Here is a 19,751-nt window from a genome sequence, read left to right as displayed (position 1 = left end):
AAGAAATTCTGAACAGCATTAAAACATGAATTCCTGTAGTATTGTGCACATGTAAAGGTCGTCCAATGACAAATGCTCACACACCGAGAATTGCTCTGACTACAATCTCTGATACAAGTCCACTGCATTCCGAATGCCCCTTGGCCCCCAGTAACTCATGGACCTATCATTCCTGCCATATTGTATCTTGTATGAAAGGATTAGTGAAACACCCACATTTCCAAGTAATGGAAATACGAGATGCTCAAACAGACACCACTAAAAAAGAGCATAAATATTTTTGCATCTCATTTATTTATCCAAAACAAATCTTTTTGGCCATTCTAAAATGAACATGTTAATGCTGCAAAAAACGATTTGTATAGAGGAAATATAAGGAACGCACAACTTAATTGAACGTAGGTAATTAAGGGTATTGAAAACTCTTAATGATGTTTAACAGGTGCAGGGGAGAAAGTATGACACTGGCACTAAAAGTCGTTAATATAGAATCACAAAAGAACGAAGTGCCCTCAATTGGTGGGCACTCCCGTCCCTTACACACCACAGTGTGTCTCATATAACAACTCTTCACATATAATGATTTAACGGGTGAGTAATTTATTGTTAACAAATAGAACATTGCAAAACTAGAATTATGCATATGATAAAACTGAGCTCCATGTGTTTCGGGAGGAGGTCTCCCGTCATCAGGAGCAGGAAAAAAGCAATAGCTGCAGGGACGTTCAGGCGAGAACTTACTGAAACAAAACCCATGAAATTCAGCAAAAGCCACCTTAACTTCGCACCCCATGTTGAACAGCCTATGACCACAATGATGGCATCACAGATCACATCACTGATGAGATCACTAATTAAATGTTGTATGAGAACACTGATAACATTACAAATCATGAAGTTCAAATCTTAGGTTCAATCTTCTAGCTTCAACCTTTCTATTAAATCTACAAAGTAAATAAAAGAACTCACGTCAATGCTGTTCTTACTTAGGGATTGTATGTTTGTGTTCCAAGATATCAATCTAGTATCAGAATAAAATCAAATTTCCTGTGCTCATGAAAGTTGCATACCAGCTGAGTAATTATGTATTTGGGGAGCGCATGGATGTAGGTGATCACAAACTCCCTACTATGTGTGTCCACTCGCCAGGAAGTCTGAGCAAATGCATGCTTAAACTCCTGCATAAACTTCCTAGCACCTGATCCTACCCACACTGAAAATTATATGCAGACTTACAGGCCTACTGTGGGTTTCTGTGAGGAGAAATGTTTTAAAATTGCAGCCCTGTAGGTGGACCATTTATAATGATCCCGGTCATCCTGTCCTGCAAAGAAGCTGGAGGACTAGGGTGAGAAAATACATTTAGCAAATGCTATGCAATTCACATCATTTCTGATCCGGAATGATGCCATCATCTGCTCATAAAGTTCCAAGTGCTCCCATACTGAATACTTAGCATTCCTATGGTATAGGGTCAGGAAGCTCTTTATGACATTGATTTGTGTTATTGGGTCTTTCACGGAACCCTTGCTCTGTGTCCCTGTCTTTTTATTCCTGTGCACCTGAGTCTGTTCATTTTCTTTTCTGACTCACAGGTGCTCTCTGTACTCCATTCCCTAACACCGAGACTCTCCCTATCTCGAAGAGATCGGGAATATCTCCCAAAGTCAAAGGATTTGGACTCCTCTTTCCTGGACCACAGTGAGCTCTCAGGGACAATTTCCTAGTAGTTACTTTTAGGCCCATGATTAAACTCAGTCTCGTTGTCCCTCCTTTCAGGTAGTCTGGGGAAATCACCCATCCCCCTGAATGGAAGAAGGTTTTTAATATGCTGTCCCTGGGTTGGATCTCTGTTTTTTTTCTCTTCCAGCAAAACGGGCCAGGTGCTCTTTTTGTATTCTCATCTTCTGAAAGTCTAACTCCCTGATCTTTTCATCATAGGAGTTTTGCTGTTTAGAATAACTGACAAGATTCCTTGTGGCCTCCCAGCACACACTGATCTGGCCACCTACCCTTCCATGTGGTAGAGATGAATACTCATCAATATCAGATAGGTGCTGAACTTCTGGATATGTTGGGCTAGGCCTAGGTAAGTTAACTCCCTTATGTCACCCTGTTCTTGATGGGTGGCATGCATGAGGTTGGTTCCCAAGTGTAGATGAGAGGATATAAGTGACTGGCATGATGGCCCTGCTAGGAGGGGCGCTTCACCTTGGTCATTGGTTCTTCTCCCATATACTGGTTGGTCTGGGAGCCTCAAGGCATGTTAATAATTTGCAATGTCCTTGGTGAGACTCTCACACCTGTGTCTATCTTTCATTATTCCCTGTTGCTAGTCAAGCACCATGCTCTGAGCTACAAACCAATTGTTTGTTTGCTACACCTCATGTTGAAGTGATTCATTCTCCCTCTGTGAGCCTTGTATTCTGAATGCATATTCAAGGCGCTTTTCCTTCAGGAAAATGTCCTCTTTTGCTTGCTTACCCCTACAATTCACTGCCTTTACTCGTTCAGCTTGTATTTGTCTCACATGCTCTACTAGCTCATTCCTTTATTCTCTGAGTCTGGTCAGCTCCTGAGGACCTGAATGTTCCTTCTCTGCATTCACTTTCAACATGATTGCCTCTTGGTCTTTGGCCAGTTGTTTCAGAATATTTATGTTCAGCCACATTTCATCAATCTCCTTTTGTGATCCCATCTATTTAATGATGGACTATTTCCCCTTTCCCATTCCCTAATGTGTTATTTGAGGGCCACAATGTCATCTAAAAACCCTCTGATATGACCAGTCTGGCCATTCAATTGGGAATTAAGGTGACTTATTTGTTTGTTTGTTTATATTATTTGTATAGCGCACCAAACCTGTAGGTAGAAGGTGATATAATGTCACACCCTCAGTGCATGCATTATGCAGTGCAGCAAACTCTCTCTCTCCCTCTCTCTTTCTCTCTCTCTCTCTCTCTCTCTCTCTCTCTCTCCGTTTCTCTCTCTCTCTCTCTGCACTAGTTTGCTGTTGTGTTTTCAGCTCATCCTGGAGTTGTTCAATGAGCCTTGTTTGTTCAAACTCAAAACTTTCACTCTGCTGCATTTTATCTCCAAGGTGTGTTAATACTTCCTGAGCCTGTTTCCAGGCCTCAGTCTGCTTCATCACTTCAGCCTCACTCTTTTGCACTCGCTCTTCCACTAACTACAAGTGGAAGTATAGATAAGCTGTCAGCTGAGCCATTTGACTCAGTTCTTCACATGTGTCTGGGGTCATATAAAATGACTCTAATGCTTTTTGCTATATGCAAACAGAACATCAAATGTCAGTGATCACTGAGGATAACTGTTTCACCATTCCAGTCTTCCAGCTCTAGACTTCGCCTCACCCCATTCCCCTTGAATGAATAACTTAGCCAGGAGGTTCTTCCTTGCATCACACACTTTTAAGGTATTCATTTTAAAATGGATTTTGCAACTTTTGTAAAACGTTCTTTATGCCGGGGAACACATTATCCTGTTTCTGTTTGATTTCAACACACAATGCCAAATCAAAAATAGATTCTTATGTAAACACATTTTTGCCTTAGCACTATACACAGTCTTATTTTTCAACACCTATGCACCTTCCTGGAACTCCGTGTTCAAGCATTGCAGTGGCTGTTAAACAATGCCCAGCGACCTCATATCTACCTCAATGCAGTTACGCCAAAATCAATATTCTGTCACCAATGCACTTGTTGTGAATCAACAATAATAGGCCACCTCCTGGCACATGGGCACCCAGTTTGTTGTGTTATATTGAGACTACCCTTAACCTGAGGAGATTTTTTTTATTATTGATTACTGGCCTTACTGAAGACTCATATATAGTCACACAAATCTCCCAGCAACACCCCTCCCCCTTACCCACAGTGAACCAATAACCAGGCTGGGGTATATGACATATATTTGTAATTTTTGGGAAGATAGGTAATAGAGATCACACAAAAATGACACACACCACCATATTTGTGGCTCACAATTAAACTTCTGTTACAGAAATACATCATGCAAATTGGCTGGGAAAAACACTAATCGGAGTACTTTACTTTATACCAATTTCACTTCAAGAATAATCAAACTGCTCAAAGAATACAAGCAATTTACATCTTTAGTGCTATGCAATTTTGATTATCCTGCACACTTAAAAGGATAGCAGTTTGATTTATAGATTGGTACAAATGCATATGGTAATTACACAAACACATTTGGTTTAAAATAAACACAGGGTGTTTAAGCGGTTTGTTTTCAGACCCCCCTCACTGAAAGGTCGGTGTTGGCGAAGTTGGACAGTAAAAATTGGGATGATTTGAGAATGTTGGATTTCAGACCCCCATCCACTTAGAGGCCTGTGTGGGGAAGCTGGACAAAATAAAATGGCATGATTTGAGAATTAAATTGGGATGATTTGTGAATTTTGGATTTCAGACCCCTTCCACTTAAAGGCCTATGTTGGGGAAGCTGGACCAATAGGATTACCCAATTAAATTACAGTCAATATTTTCAGTGCACACTGGGAATCAGCTTTGTTAATTTCAAAGTTTAACAAAAATCACACCATGCTGTATTGGTGAGGGAAATTAAATAAATGTATATTTATAGTTAACTAGGCAAAGGATCCACACAGCCACCCCCACCCACTACAAAGGGAAATGATTGTAGGCAAGCATATTCCCCACATTCTGGTTTCAGATGGTTCAATTCTACTTACATTTAAAACCTCTTTTTAGAGTTCAGGAAAGTCAATTGCATTTCATGACCCTCTGTGAGGACAGGGCAGAGGTCTGCTCACTCCACTCTGAACGATGGCCCCCAGTTCTTCAGAATATTACCCAGTCAGCTTGTAGGTTTTCCCAGCAATAGATAACTCCACCCAGATTCAATTTCAGCAAAATCTCTTTTTCGTGTTTGCTTGTGGCTGGAAAATGGGACATTTCAGCAGCTCTCCCCTTTCCTCATAGTGCATTCACTTTAAATATTATTGATGACACCATCAAGATTTCAATACTGGGTGATGCCCTGCAAGAATTCTCCCAAACAGGATTGGACAATAACCCTTCTCTCTACCCCCAAGTAAAGCCTCTCCTTGTGCATTGGTTTTGGAGTCTGGAGCAAATATATGGCAATTCCTATGTGCAATCCCCTTTTGTTTCCATGTCACAATTTGTCAAACATCTAGTTATATGTCAAAACACTTTGTGATTCACTAGTTACTGCCATAATGTATATATTTTCTGATTCAGCTAATCATTGGGGAATTAAATAAAATGACAGCTGGATGCACACAATGCTGCACTGGTGTTTGGCAATTACCAGTGAAGCATAATAGTTATGCATATGCAATTTACTCTCCACACTGCTAATTTTATCCTCTACCAGTTCACCACCTCTCAAATTCAGAACATGTTCAGTCAGGAACTTGTTCAGAGCAGCCAGGAACACCTTTATTCTGGTCATTACAATTGCCTAAGTCGTAGGTAGATGAATTGTATTTCAACAAAATAGCCTGAAAAATATCTAAAAAATTAAACATACATGTAATCAGTGTGACTCATGGTTTCTGCGATAATGCAACAATTGTGATTGTCCATTTAATCAAATGGAATCTTTATATGTGCAAATATGGGCCCCACTTCTTCCAGGCCATTTTTGCCACTCTTATCCAAAGTGTACTACAGTGCACACCTTATTGTCAAACCCCATGCAACGGGAGTTAGTAAATGAATGCCAATATGTCTATGAATTCAAGGTGCAGAGGAGAGAAATCAGTCTTTACACATGGACTGAGTGATATTAGTTAATAGGAAACATTACCATAAGTAGGGAACTCATGTCCCCTGCACACTATCACAGGCCAATAACTAGCCACAAATTCAATAGGACATCTTTGAATTATTCAAGATTCAGTAGGTTGATCATTATAGAGACAGTGTGTTCACATGTAACATTTCAACATGGTTCATAACACATTGTTGCTTAAAATAAAATGTAATCTTATGACCTAAGGCGTTTCGAGAAAACTTTTCTTCCTCAGGGGTCTTGATAAGACGTTCTACAAATATTCAGAAAAGAAATACATTTACAATTTCATCTAAGGTAATATTCTCAAGGTTTGTAAACAGACATTGCTTATAAATTGATATAATTTACATTAGCTCAATTAAAAGTCAAATAGAACAATCTAGTCCATCCTATAGATATTCACACATATCTACCATAATAAGTTCACGCTCCTTCTGGTAGCAGTGCTCCAGAAGGGCTCATTTTAAGATCAGACTAATGTATGTAGGTAACCCTCTGTAACTGGTTATCTAAGAATAATAACATAATGAGGCATTCAGTCCTCTCTCACTTCTACTTTCTCATTACAGTATTGAAAACAATGTAGCAACTCACCTTTTCCTTTTAGTCAACAGATATATCTGTGGCCTTTTGTTCTAACCATATACAAAAAATGGCGACATCACACTTCAATATCCAAAATCTAAAAATAATATTCCTCATATGAGTGAAATTAATACCAAACATGGATATGAGTATCAAGTAGGTAAGTGCATTGGCCCAAAATGTGTACAAATTGGCCTTGAAAACTGGGTACTCACCCCGCCTTTAAGTAGTAATATTATAGTATGAGTGAGGATAGTCATCCTGGGCATAATGCCTGTCAAGATCTTTCTGTGAAGTGAGAAGTCACCATTATGATGCCAGTTCAAGAGAATGGGCATCCAAAATATTGTACACGTAATCATGCATGGTACTATAATTCTTTTACTCACCTCCTTCACAGAGTGTAAAATAAGTGGGATGTAAGTGATTTCAATCCAGCACTCCAACTAAGTCAATGCCTAGTATGGGATGCCCAATGGAAACCCTTCTTTATATATTTTGAAGTCAAAAGTTCTTTTAATTCTGGATGATGTACCCTTATATAACGCCCCTCTCTTTGAATTCCCCCGGTCTCACTGAACCAAGAAATAGGTTTGTTTTGCAAATGAAAAATTGATTTGAAGAATTCAACAATAAATATCACACTTTTATAAATATGAATAATATCTGAATATCGTACTTATGAATATGAACAATGATCGGCAATGGGTAATATGACAATATCAACAATATCTTTAATCAATTAGGAGTAGGAATAGGAAGAATAATGTAGCAGAGAATAACGTTGTGTGGTTCAAGGAAATGCAATGATAGGAAAGAATGCAACACAGAAGGAAACTTGATATGAATTCAACCAAAGACAATATAATCACTCTTTCCCCCTGTTGTTACTCACTCCCCCCAATATGAAGAGATGAATGAGGGCACACAGGTATCAGGAATAACAATCAACAATTGCAGTTTCAATCCCGATTCCCGCCAGCAAGCTTAGAGAGAAGAGTAATGATTTTAAAACAGGTCAATTGATTTTAGATGTGGTTTGAATTGGATGGGAAAAATGCTAAAATGATTTTAATTCGCTAAATGAGATTCAGAACTAGTGAGAGTTGCTTTGGATTGGTTCAAGTCAACACTAGCAATGATTGTTGAATGGTTAGCAGATGGAAAATGAAATTCAGAAGTTGAAATCAACAAATAGCTGTTTTTACATGTGGTGAAATTTAGCCAAATGCAAATTCGCTGCAACTTTTCCGCGTGCGGGAAACGCGATTATGGAAAAAAGTAGTAGTAGAGGTCTATTTTTCTCAAAAGGGTTCAAGATTTCTAATGAAATTGCACTTTGAATTACAAACAGGTTGGCTTACACTAACAATTCCCACAGGATTATATGGATGAGAGAAGGATTCAGGATGCCAAAAGAGATTCTACAATGCAGTCTGGATATGTTGGAATGCATTGGATGGATTACTTTAAACTAAGAGATGACTATGGACAGTTCTACACTAAATACTCACAACTCTGGTTTAAAATGGATCTGTCAAAGATCTGGTCAAGGGTTTGGCCTGGACTTCGCTTGCCACTGGACAGGTCTCAGGCACTTGGTTCTGCTCTCAGCACTCTGGTCTCTGCGCGGCCTCTTGGACGGGATCTGATGGGTTCTGGGTTACAGCTCTGCTGAACTGATCTGGATCTTGGGTTCTAGCAAAAGTTGTTGGCCAGAGCAGCAAACAGCTCAGCAAGGCTGTTGAACGGATTAGGCCCCATGGAAGTTTAGGGGTTAAATCAGGTTGCTAGATTTTAAAGGCCTGCAGAAAAGGGTTCGGCTTTTTGGGTTAGCCTTTCTGCTTCAGAATTCTGGAGTCTGGATCTGGGTTCTAGAGTCTGGATCTTCCTCCAGGGTGCTTCGCCAGTGGATCAGTTGATGAGTGAAAGAGTGTGTCCTTCTGGATCCTGAACAGTCCCTATTTATCTATTTTCCAAAGGGTTGGGAAGGCTGAACCCTCTAAGGATCTGATAGTTGAGATAATTCCCTGTCCCCTGATTTGAGAAAGGAACAGTGTGTCATGAGGTGTCATGATGTGTCAGAGTGATGCTGCCATTTACAATCTAGGGAAGAACCTCCCCTTTGCGTTTACCCAGAAAATCTATTTTTCGCAAAAAACATATTTTCAACATGCACAACTTGTTAATAATACATAATTACATGACAGATTGACAAGGTACGTTTCTGTCCAAATCTTATCTTCCTATGAGTTTCGGTTCATAAATGACATTTTTTTGCGCTTTTGGTTGGTTACACATTTTCGGATATGTACAATATTTTATACATACATGCACATACCCTCTGGGCATATTCCTGTATTTTTCATGTTCCTAGAATTATCACAATAGCTACAATATTAAAAATTCCGTGGTTCAGTCTCTGAATGTCGCACAGATTCCAGATTACTTTTAAACTGTGAACACATTTTTCATTTTAATAATCTCTAAGTTTCATATTTTTGTCAGTTCAGTACAATTTGCTATAAGTCTTTTTCTAAAACATACAGTTACTTCATTTTCCAATCCACATTTTCAGTCTGGCCCACCTCCAAAGCTTGGCTGAGTCAGAGAGTCACATGGCTTCTTCCTGCCAGGGCAGTTGCTGTCAGTCACACCCGAATTAGCATTTTCTATTCAGTTCAAGGAACCCATTGTCTCTTTGCCAGATCAGCAGAGCATCAGGCCAAAGTGCCCCTCTTCCCTTTATTAGCATTCAAATGACATTTCCTGTCCTTTTGGTGGGAAGCAAAAGGTTGGTATGTTCTCAGGGGAATAAAGCCTCTTTGAAGTTTTAGCTGAATCAGGTTACCCTATGGTCAATTTGACATTGTCCCTTGTGAAAAATTAAAGTTTCAAATTTAGAATCTGCAAACATATCTTCAATTCCAGTCTTTTTCAACATGAAAATCAATGTGTGTCACCCTATATTGCATTTGATGGAAATCCCTTCTTTGGCATATTTTGAGTTCAATGTCCAACTTTACACATGACAGGTTTTAGAAATCGCCAGCTTCTGACAGAGGTGAGTAACAGTATTGCACCCATTTTTGGCATATTTCTCCAAGCAACCAATCTTCCTTGTGGATTTTCTTCTGATAAGTGTACTTCTGTGGACATTGCATTTATGTGGATTCTTGAAGTAGAATGATATTTAACACCCAACAAGGAGGTAAGATCTTTCTGAGCTCTGTGTTTCTTTTGCAGCCATTTTGCTCTGTGGGTAGCCAAATGATGGGTTTTGGCAGTGGTCTCCTGCGTTAACACTGAGATAGTCAAAAGTGGATGGCGGCCTATTTTTTGGATTTTTACTGCACTCTTTTGGGTGGTTTTTAGTGAGCAGCATACTTTCCGGCGGCCATTCTGATGTTCCTGATGCAAGCAATGCACAGGAATGTTGCAGGGTCTGGAATAGTGGGTTGAAACATCCCCCAGGGAATAGCTGCTATATGGGTATTTCATGAATTCCTCCTGAGGAACCAAGACATAAATGAATAAAGTGCCCCTAAGACATGATAAGATAAAGAGATATTAAATTCCCAAGCTACAATATAGTGTTCCATATGTCATCATTAACTCTATTGCTGTCTCCAAACTAGTTTAATTGCACCAAAAATGGGACATCATGTCAACACAATGGCTCTATAATGATCAATTAACTGAATCTTGAATAATTCAAAGATTTCCTATTGCATTTTTGGCTAGTTATTGCCTTGTGATAGTGTGCAGGGGATGAGAGTTCCCTTATTATGGGAACGTTTCCTATTTACAATTTGCCACTCTAAACCAGCCTGTGAGCGGAGATTTTTTTATGTTTTTTTATTAGCCTCTTTTTTGTTTGAACTCAGAATTCAGCCTTGATTGCAGCCCCTGTTTTCACACCTCCCCCACACATTCTGGTCATGCACCAGCTACAGCATTTGGCCTGCATGTAACTGCCCTCAGAGACAGCAGGTCTAGGGAAACCTGGTTTTTTGACACCCTTTGGGCAGGCCACATTTTATTGCAGTTCTAAATAGTGGGGGTGCAAGCCAGGCTCTCAGTGGGAGAATCCTTTTTGAATTTTGCCAAGAGACCCACCATTTAGCCGTGGATGAAAGGAACTTGCATAATGCATGTTCTAACATCAGCCTCGATTCTTTGACATACAGTGTGTTTTAGTGAATATGGTTCATTTTGTTTTTACATTGAAAGTACAGCGCTGTTAATAAAATACACTTTTAGTTATCTGCTGTTCGTTTTTCTGCTGAAAAGTGGCTCTGAATTGTCACAGTGCAGCAACTTTTAACGGTTGGCAGTTTCAGTGAAAATGCTGCATTTATTTCTCAGTCAGTACTGTGATGTGCTTTTCCATTCTGCACTTGGATTACAGTTTTGATTTAGCTTTATCTGGATTCCATCTGCAGCAAGACACCCACATAGTCTGCCTAAATAGGCCTCTTTTCAGCATGCAGGTTTCTGAAAGCTGGCAGGCCATTTCCCAAACGGGCCCTTCATTTCCGTTGGTTTTGTGCCTTTGATCCTTGGATTAGACCACACAACAAAGCGTGTTTTTCAAGCTTTTTTAAACCTACCATAATGTTGCTTGTTATATAGAATGGCATGCATTAGCACATAAAACCTGCCAGCCTACACTGACGTGCCGGGTATGCCCCTCATTCCTACCCTATTTCCATATGGGCAGCATGGTACTATTTATGTACGCTGCGAGTATAACTCTTTCTCCCTTATGGTCAGCCTTTAAACTGCAGCTCTACACTGTAAGCTGCCAAATTGGCTTCGGAGCTCTGAAGTGGCCGCACGCAAGACTAAATGATCAGCACAGAAAGAAACAAGTCTATCCAATCAGTGATAAATGATGGAACTGCTCAGGCTGTCACATTAAAAGTGAGAAAGTGAAGTAGCAATCGCACAATATGCACTGCCTTTCCACCTCCCAAACACATTAATTTACCTCTCTCTGGACAGAACTGACTGGAAATCATTGGCCTTAAATTGCATGTTTCCATAAAGAAACTGCGGGAATGGGGGTGACCATCTGTCCCCCCGCCCCTCCCTGCTAACAGTTATTATGCCTTAATGCACTGCTATGAAGCACTCGTGTCAGTGGCTGCATTTTAATCATGGTGGCGCCACGCGCAGTTCCTTCGGTGTTGTCAGACATTGATTGACAAAAGCAAGGCACTTAGTAGGTGTACACCGCCAACAGCAGCACTGCACTTTTCAGTTCTGTTAAGTGCGGTTAAAAATAAATGCTCCGCCGCAAAGCAAGTCAAAGGTACACTAATGAATTTAGAGCAGCAACGTGCAGGATCACAGTATGATTCTATGGTGTTCCATCTTCTACACTACAAATGTCAACTATTAAGTGCACTCGAAATCCACGATCCAACTCCCAATATGGAAACGTTGCCTTAAGTGACAGCTTATCATGAACTGAAAAAATGAATATTTTTGGGTGAAAATCCACAGCGAAAAATACAGTTCTAGCAGCAGCTTTTTGTTTTTGCTTTTCCGTTAAAGGATTTTTGCAGACTGGGCTAAAAGTTGATTGTAAGCCTTCCCACAAAAAGCGCCACCACAGACGTCAGGGGGCCAGATTACAGAAATATTTACCAGTAGGGCAAGGTTGCCCCTATTTCTAAAAACACTGTGACATACAAAAAAACTGTTTCACCATGAAAAGTGCAAAAATTGCCATAGTGCAGAAAATAAACATTTTGGATGCGTTTTTTTATCAGGCAAAGTTTGCCCCAGCGCTAATATCAATCCGTATTAGCACTAGGGCAACATTTGCACTGTTGCAATAATGCAGTGAAAATGTATCTTTTTGTCCGAGTGCAATTTTAGCCCTGGTGCTTATACCACGTCAAACTGCACTTGTCATGGTGCAATAGTTTTCAAATATGTCCCGTGTTTTAAAAAAAGGAGCAAATTTTGCCCTAGCGCCAATACCATGCAACTTTGCACTTGCAACGGTGCAAAGTTTCAGTAATCTGGCCTCTGGTCAACGTTTGTTGTACGTACATGCGAGATTTGCACCCACTGTGCCCTAGATGTCAGCCGTATTTTGACTAGCAGTGAAACAAGCAGTAAGTTTACTTCCTTTCCAGGGTACCCGAAGAAGATGGCGCGTATGCTATCTATCTCTTGGAAGCACCCCACATTTAGTGCCAGTATCGCTGATACAAAACAATTTCCCCCAAAATGTACACGTAGTGTACCTTTAAACATTCTACCCTGCCAAAGCATACATCTCCCTGAGACTTTCAACAAAATGAGGTGCATTTTCCCCTTTTGACTTGCTGTGAAAGAAACATAGAACAATGGAGGCAAGTACCATGCACCTTAACGTATTGATCCCCACCCTAGTGGGCCCCCGAGTGCCATAAAAAAAAAGAAAAAAACGTTTTGACTAGGGCTCTTCAGTTCTAGAGGGGGCAATCACGTTTCAAATGTGTGCGCCAAGCACGCAGATAGGAAGGGGAACGGGGCCGTGTTTGAATGAGGGCCAATCCTGAAAAACTTAAAAACGGCCTGTTTACCTGCCTCTGAACACGCAGTTCAGACCTCATATGGAGTCTGGGTAAAGCGGATGTGCCTGAGTGCGTGTGGCGTTCACCCCAAACCACATCAATTATTTACAAAGCGGCGAGCTAAGAGATCCACGGAAATTGCCACACATTGGCCTGTGCCAGTTCTGCTCTGCCCCAGGCTTGGCGCGGGGACATGAAGAATGCTACTGTAGGATAACTCATGTGCCAAGAGCTTGGTTGGGAATATGAAGATGCTTTGCATCATGCATCTGATACGGGTTAGATCGATTCAGCCCTATATCCCCCAGTCACCCACGCTGATATGGCTGTGGTAATACATAACATCAGATACCAATAATTCTGAAACTGGATTAACAGAGATAGCAGCATTACAAAAACACCAGCATTAGTATTATTAATTATTATTATCATTATTATTATTATTATTATTATTATTATTATTATTATTATTATTACTATTATTATTGATATTATCAATAAGGTAGTGATTATTGTATACACATGTTGGCATTGAATGGTTGCTTCTCTTTAGCACCGGTTAATCAGTCAGTCAGACTCAAGAGTTGTCCAATCAAAGACAAAAATACAAATGTTTTGTTCCAGATGTAGTTTATCATGGTTGATCATTTTCAGTTGGTTTATTTGTACCCTGTTAATGGTTTACGGTCATATGGTTACAATACACGTTTTAGTGATGGTTAGTATGTTGATCAAAAGCATACATTGTTCACCTATAAAAATTGTTGGAGATATGATATGATTTGATATGACATTTATAACGTGTCTGTACACAAGTCTTTCTAGGCGAGACAAGATGAGCAGAGGGAAACAAAGGAAAGACAAAACAACGATCTTACTAAGCCCTGTGTCATTCAGATTGTGCAAGTGCAGGGAAGAGGGAGTGGGGAAGTACAAGCGGGAGGGAAGTGAAAGGTGCAGGTAACTCAGTAGGTGCAGTCAGCGGGTGGCCCACAAGCGCAGAGAGAAGGGGCTGTAAGGTTGCAGGTACAAACCCTTGAGTGCTGGGGGAGCCCGGAGACAGTGCAAGGGCAACTGGACATGCAGCTGCCTGGGCCCGGTTCAGAGGGTAGCCAGGTGACCAGTGCTTGGAGAGTCACGTACAGGTGCAGCATGATATATAAGATAATTTCATCTTATATATAAAATTATATCTATAATTAATAAAAAAGCACAAATCGTGTGGATCCCCCTCCTTACTTGCAGTAAAGAGAGGCATGAAAGCATTCCGCTATTACATTCTGAATATAATGTATTAATGGAACATCACTATACCTCAATTTTGGGTGGTGGTAACTTCTACAGTGATACTGATGGAAGACCTGAAAAGAAAAGCGAAGACTAGAGAAGAAAAGCGAAACTCCTGAGGGCGTGAGGATTCTGGAGGATTGTTAGGTGTCCTGACCCACGTTTGAGCTATCATGCTGCAACATTTGGTGCTGTGGGCTTAGAAAATCCAAGATGGCCAAAAAGCCCACATGTACGCCAGAATAGGAAAACTGTGCAGTACTGGCATGGAAAACATCATGATGGCCAGAACTTCCCAGAAAATGCACAGGGAAATGCATGAAGAATAGGCTGCCACCCATTTTTGCCTATGTTGTGAGCACAGGAGGGCACTGCCTAAAACCACCATTGGGCTACCCACACAGTAGCCTGAAACCATTAGGAATGGCAATGCTGATTGCCAAAAGCAACCCAGAACTGTGGGGAATTCATTTTCTTAAATCCCAAAAATGGTTGCATTACCAGTACTCACCACTATCAGAAAGCCGGCGTTTTAAAACCACCAGACTTTTGTGTAAAACTGAACAAATGAAACAAAACCAGACCAAGGAAAGACTTGCTAAGAGGTGGATACAATGTAAAACTATATTTTGAAATGACTTGAAGGAAGTAATTATTTAATGTGTAGGTAAAAATCGTAAGTGATTTAAACTGGGGGACAAAAAGTGACATTTTATCTGACACCTGGCTTAATGAAACTGAATTTTGCCTGACATCTACCCCCACAGGAGTTAAAACCTGCTCAGCCACTCTTCCCCTTGCCAAAAGGAGTTGTCACCTCTCTGATTAGATTAGGGGTGGAGCTGCTACAGGGAGTTGAACAAAGGCCTGTCCTGGACTCAGGCAAATGTTATATTGGGGGTGTCGTAAAAGTGGCTTCCTCTTGGCAGAAATGGGGAGGGGCAGCCCCCTCTGAGGACAGGCTGAGCTTAAAGAAAGTGGATAGACTGGTTTCTCCACCATGTGACCTGGGAAGACACACCCCTGTTGGCCAGAATATGATTTTAAGAAAGATGTATAACTCATTATCTAAATGATACCATAATTCTTGTGATATTTCTGTGAACATTTTGAGATGCGTTAGGACCCTGTGGTGTGTTCTGGGGGGTTGCTAGCGGAAAATAGGGTCTCACTCCAAATGTCTGCATGTTAAAAATCTGACACTTCATCAATTAATGTCCATACTCCTTGCGCACATGTGTGTAAATTTGGGTAAATGTCCGATATTGCAAAACCAGTTAAAAAGCGCAAAATGTTGCCATTTCTTAATGCAAGCCCCCAGGAAGAGCAGAGTTTGTACAGAGTATACCTCATGTGATATGTGATGGGTGCATGTAATTTTAAACAACTGTGTATCTGTGCAATATGTATTTGAATCAAATATAGATTTGTGGGCAAACTGACCAGGGGAGGATCCTCTAACCCATAAAACCTACAGCATCACTCTGACTCACATTTCCTTCCCCCAATCATGGGAGAGGGGAGAATTGGGCCAATGACAAGTAGAGAGGGGCAGGCTTAGCTAGGCCCAGGCACACACCCATTTTCAAAACACATAAAAAGAGACTGCTGGGACAGGTAGAGACATTAAAATCCAGTTGCTGCGGAGCGTTTTGCCGGACCACACAACATCCAGAAGATACCAGTTCCAGACTGACTCCAGCTACATACTCCAGAACCTAGAACTTATACTTTAGAACCTAAATCAGAGGCCTAAAACCTCAAGCTGAGTTCTCTGCAGCAGGCCTCAAATCATTGCAAGCTACTCACAGCCGGGCGAGCTGCTTGAATCCCTTGCCAAGAAATTTTGCCTGGACCAGTGCAAGACCAGACCAGACCAGACCGTGCAGAACCGCAGACCCAGAGACCAGATCGCTGTGAAGTGCCGCTAGCCTGATTGATCAGATCAGTGACGAGACCCAGTCCTTCCAAATATATTGTGAGTACAGCTAGGACGGGGCAAAAACCAAATCTCTGAGTTTAAAGTAATATAATTCAATCTATTTAACCTAAATAGAACTTCCTCCTAACTGTCACCTGTCATTTGTAAAGCTGCACCACTGTCATTTGTCAATTCTGCAGCTGCATAGCTGTCACTTGTCATTTTGAGTTTACTTTAAATCCGAAAAACTACCTTTATTTAATCGTCCGTATCTCTGGAACCGTTTGGGCTATGAACTTGGTTTAACTTTCCTCTGAAAGCTTAGAATCAAAGCTTTCCAACAAGCCTAGAACATCCTTATACTTTTTCCGCAATCACGATTCACGCACTCGCAAATTTTACCGCGATTTGCGATTTGGTTAAAAATCCAGCCACGTGTAACCATCAGCAGTCATTTCTTTCCTTGCTAAAAATTTGTTTGCCTCTTAATCACCATCTCTGAATCATTGCTAAAGTGAGCCTGAACTTATCCCAAGTAGCTACCACTCCCCCTGAACCTCCTAAAGGGAATTAAAACCATTTTCAGCATATTTCTCACTTCATTGCCATCACCTTTCAAAAGCATTTTGGGCCTGTGTTTCAAACTTCTATCTGTGGTCTAAGCTTGCTGGGGTGAACTGAATTATATTTGATTGCATTCCTAAGAACTGTATGCGTTACTTGCATCTCCTTCCATTTCTTACATTGCATAGGGGAGGGGGGTGAATTGCCAGAGAAAAAGTGATTATTTTATCTTTTGCTAAAATCATATCAAGTATTTCTGTACTGCATTTTATTCCTCATTGCTTTTCCCTTGAAATCATAAAAGTAGTTTTGCTACTTTATCCATCCTATACTAACTCCTCATTGATTGTAAAGACGTGTGCTAGTGCCAGATTACCCATTGTTGATCAACATCATATGTCTAAGTGTACTATCAGATATTAATTTATTATAAAGTGTGATATATATATATATTGTTTAAATTCTCAAATAAACCTTTTAAACTTGCAAAACAGAACTACTTCTTGGCTCAGTGGGGTCAGGGGGATTCTAAGAGAGGGGTGTTATATAGGGGTAGTCATCCAGATCTCATGAACTGGACATAAAGATATGTCAATAAGGGTTTCCATTCAGTATCCAAGACTAGGCATTGACTTAGCTGTAGTGTTGAATTCAATCTTCTTACAGGATCATGAAAATAAAGAATTTTCATAGGAATATTATAATTCGACATGTTAAAGCGTGATAACAGAAACATGAATTATTTCTGCAATATTATGTCCCTGTGCCTTACTATTTTTTAGTTGCATAATCATCGTTGTGTCCTGCATCCTGATTCTGTATTCTTGATTTGCTCCTCATTAGTTCACCTCTCCGCTGCTAGATATGGCAAACTGTAATTCGATTACTTCTATGTCATGATTTGAATGTATGTATAGTACATATGATTCTCTATATCCATCTCCAGAATTACTTTCAAATATCCCTGCACCTTCATGTTCACATGTATATCCAACTATCTGCATATAGCTCATTGCAGGTACTCTACCACATATAGATTATTCATTTTCTATTGCAATCAATGCATAGATTTGTGTGCAATGAATCCACTCCACTTTTTCTGAGTAGCATTTTCATTTTATCCACACCATATTTGGATACAGAGCAATGTGTCCAAGTGTGTAACATTTTAGACATGTTTGACAGCCATCAAGATACAGCACCTTCATCATTATTGAAGTTGCAATGTTTCTTTTTTTATCTGGAAGACATCTAACGGTTGCTTAAGTGGTCGTCCAGGTCTTCATCAACCTTTAATGCATGTCACTGGTTTGTAATGTGCATTGTTCTAATTAATAGGGTGGTGGAGTACAGGCTTGGGGGCAAGGCAGACCAACTATTGGCTCAAATGATGAACCTTAAAACAAATTATTGCTGCTTTTTCCTGATCCCCTTGGTACAGTTGTACATGGTTAAAGCCATCCCAACATAGTTGTATGGTATAGATATTGAGTTCCAGTCATGGAATCTTAACTGGGATCATCTGGAGGGGAGAATATGGAAGAGGGCCCTGGCCCTACCCATGTCACTCCCCTTGGTGGCGCTCAGTTATAAATTAGGATTGCTATCCTTAAGGGCGGCCATGAAATGGAGTGGAAGTTCTTGGCATATCAATTCTCTGGTGGATAACTCATTGCACATGGAGATTCAACAGGAAGAACTGAGGCAATCTAACTCATTGATGAACGATCTGACTAAGAATGTGAACCTTATCTTGTTTAACATTTCTAGAACATTTATTAGATTAATATGTCACTTTAGGTTGTTAGAGACCATGGAACTTTGGTACTGCTTGTACTCAGGGAATTGAATAGTTTTACCAATTGAACTTATAAAAATGTTGAGAAGTCTTAAACTGTATAATGAACAGCTCTGAGGACTGGTTGGTTGGGAATATGAATTATGAATTGACATGTATGAATATACAATGTTACTCTTTTGTATTATGTGAAAAGTCACATGTTTGACTGTGACACATTATTAATAAACACATTTTTTAAAAGTTTCTAATTTCTGTGGCTTGGATACTAAACATGCATTGTTAATCTATTCATCCTCCCTAGAAATCCCAACAATATCATTATTCATGATTCATGACTGATGCTATCGGTGGATCTCTGGTGGTATTTATAATTCTGTTTTCCTTTATTTGGAGTCTAGACTGGATATGAGTGATTGCTAAATCACTTGGGGAATATCTTCATCAACACATTGCATGTTCTAGTCCACCTCAATAGTCACATTGCCATACTGTATACGCTTGTATACTGTAAATATTATTTATTACATCTCAATTGATCAAGATGCATCCCAGATGCTTCCTTATTGTACCATACTATAAAGATATCATCTATCTATGAAGCCCCTTATCATACGATGTGAATATGTGTGTCTCTCTCGACACTAGCGTATATCAGCTCCTACCATCCAACAAACAAGTATGTACATAGAGGAGCAAACGTAAACCCATAGCTGAGCATTGGATCTGTTGGTAGGTTTCTGATTATCGTTGTTTGCCTACAGCTTTCTAGAAATTCAAAATTCATCAACATGTGCCGAAGATATCTTATCAAATGTGCTTCTAGAAACCATGTTTTTCACCTTCGGCCTTGTTACACATATAGAGCAGTTTAAATCCAAGGTGATTATGATATCATTATTTTTCTTCATCATTGAGATTAACCTCCCCAACAAATCCTGATATATATCTTGACAACATTGCTGCATATGGTAGCCAACATCTGCTAAGACATATTTCGATGTTTTCACAAGACGGAACTTGTGGACTTACAATTGGCCTTCCGGGAGGACAAATCCATAATTTTTGAATATTTTGCAGCACAGATTTCCGTGTTATGATGAGAAATTGCATTTTCGAATATATGTTTTTATTAGTCAAGCAGTGCATCAGATTTGCTCTGTGCATCTTTAAGCATCTTTAACCATAATAATCC

The 19,751-nt window shown here is 40.0% G+C and overlaps 1 protein-coding gene across 15 annotated transcripts in view; it reads left to right on the top strand.

The window, feature by feature from the left end:
- The window catches only part of PTPRD (protein tyrosine phosphatase receptor type D), a 4,803,934-nt gene that overhangs the window by 934,169 nt on the left and 3,850,014 nt on the right, over window positions 1–19,751 (top strand). The window lies entirely within an intron of this gene.

The sequence above is a fragment of the Ambystoma mexicanum genome, chromosome 6p, assembly GCF_040938575.1.
Source record: "Ambystoma mexicanum isolate Mex_15411 chromosome 6p, UKY_AmexF1_1, whole genome shotgun sequence".
Taxonomy (NCBI): Eukaryota; Metazoa; Chordata; class Amphibia; order Caudata; family Ambystomatidae; genus Ambystoma; species Ambystoma mexicanum.
Note: the sequence above shows the minus strand (reverse complement) of the source record. Positions and strands in the feature narration are given on the sequence as shown.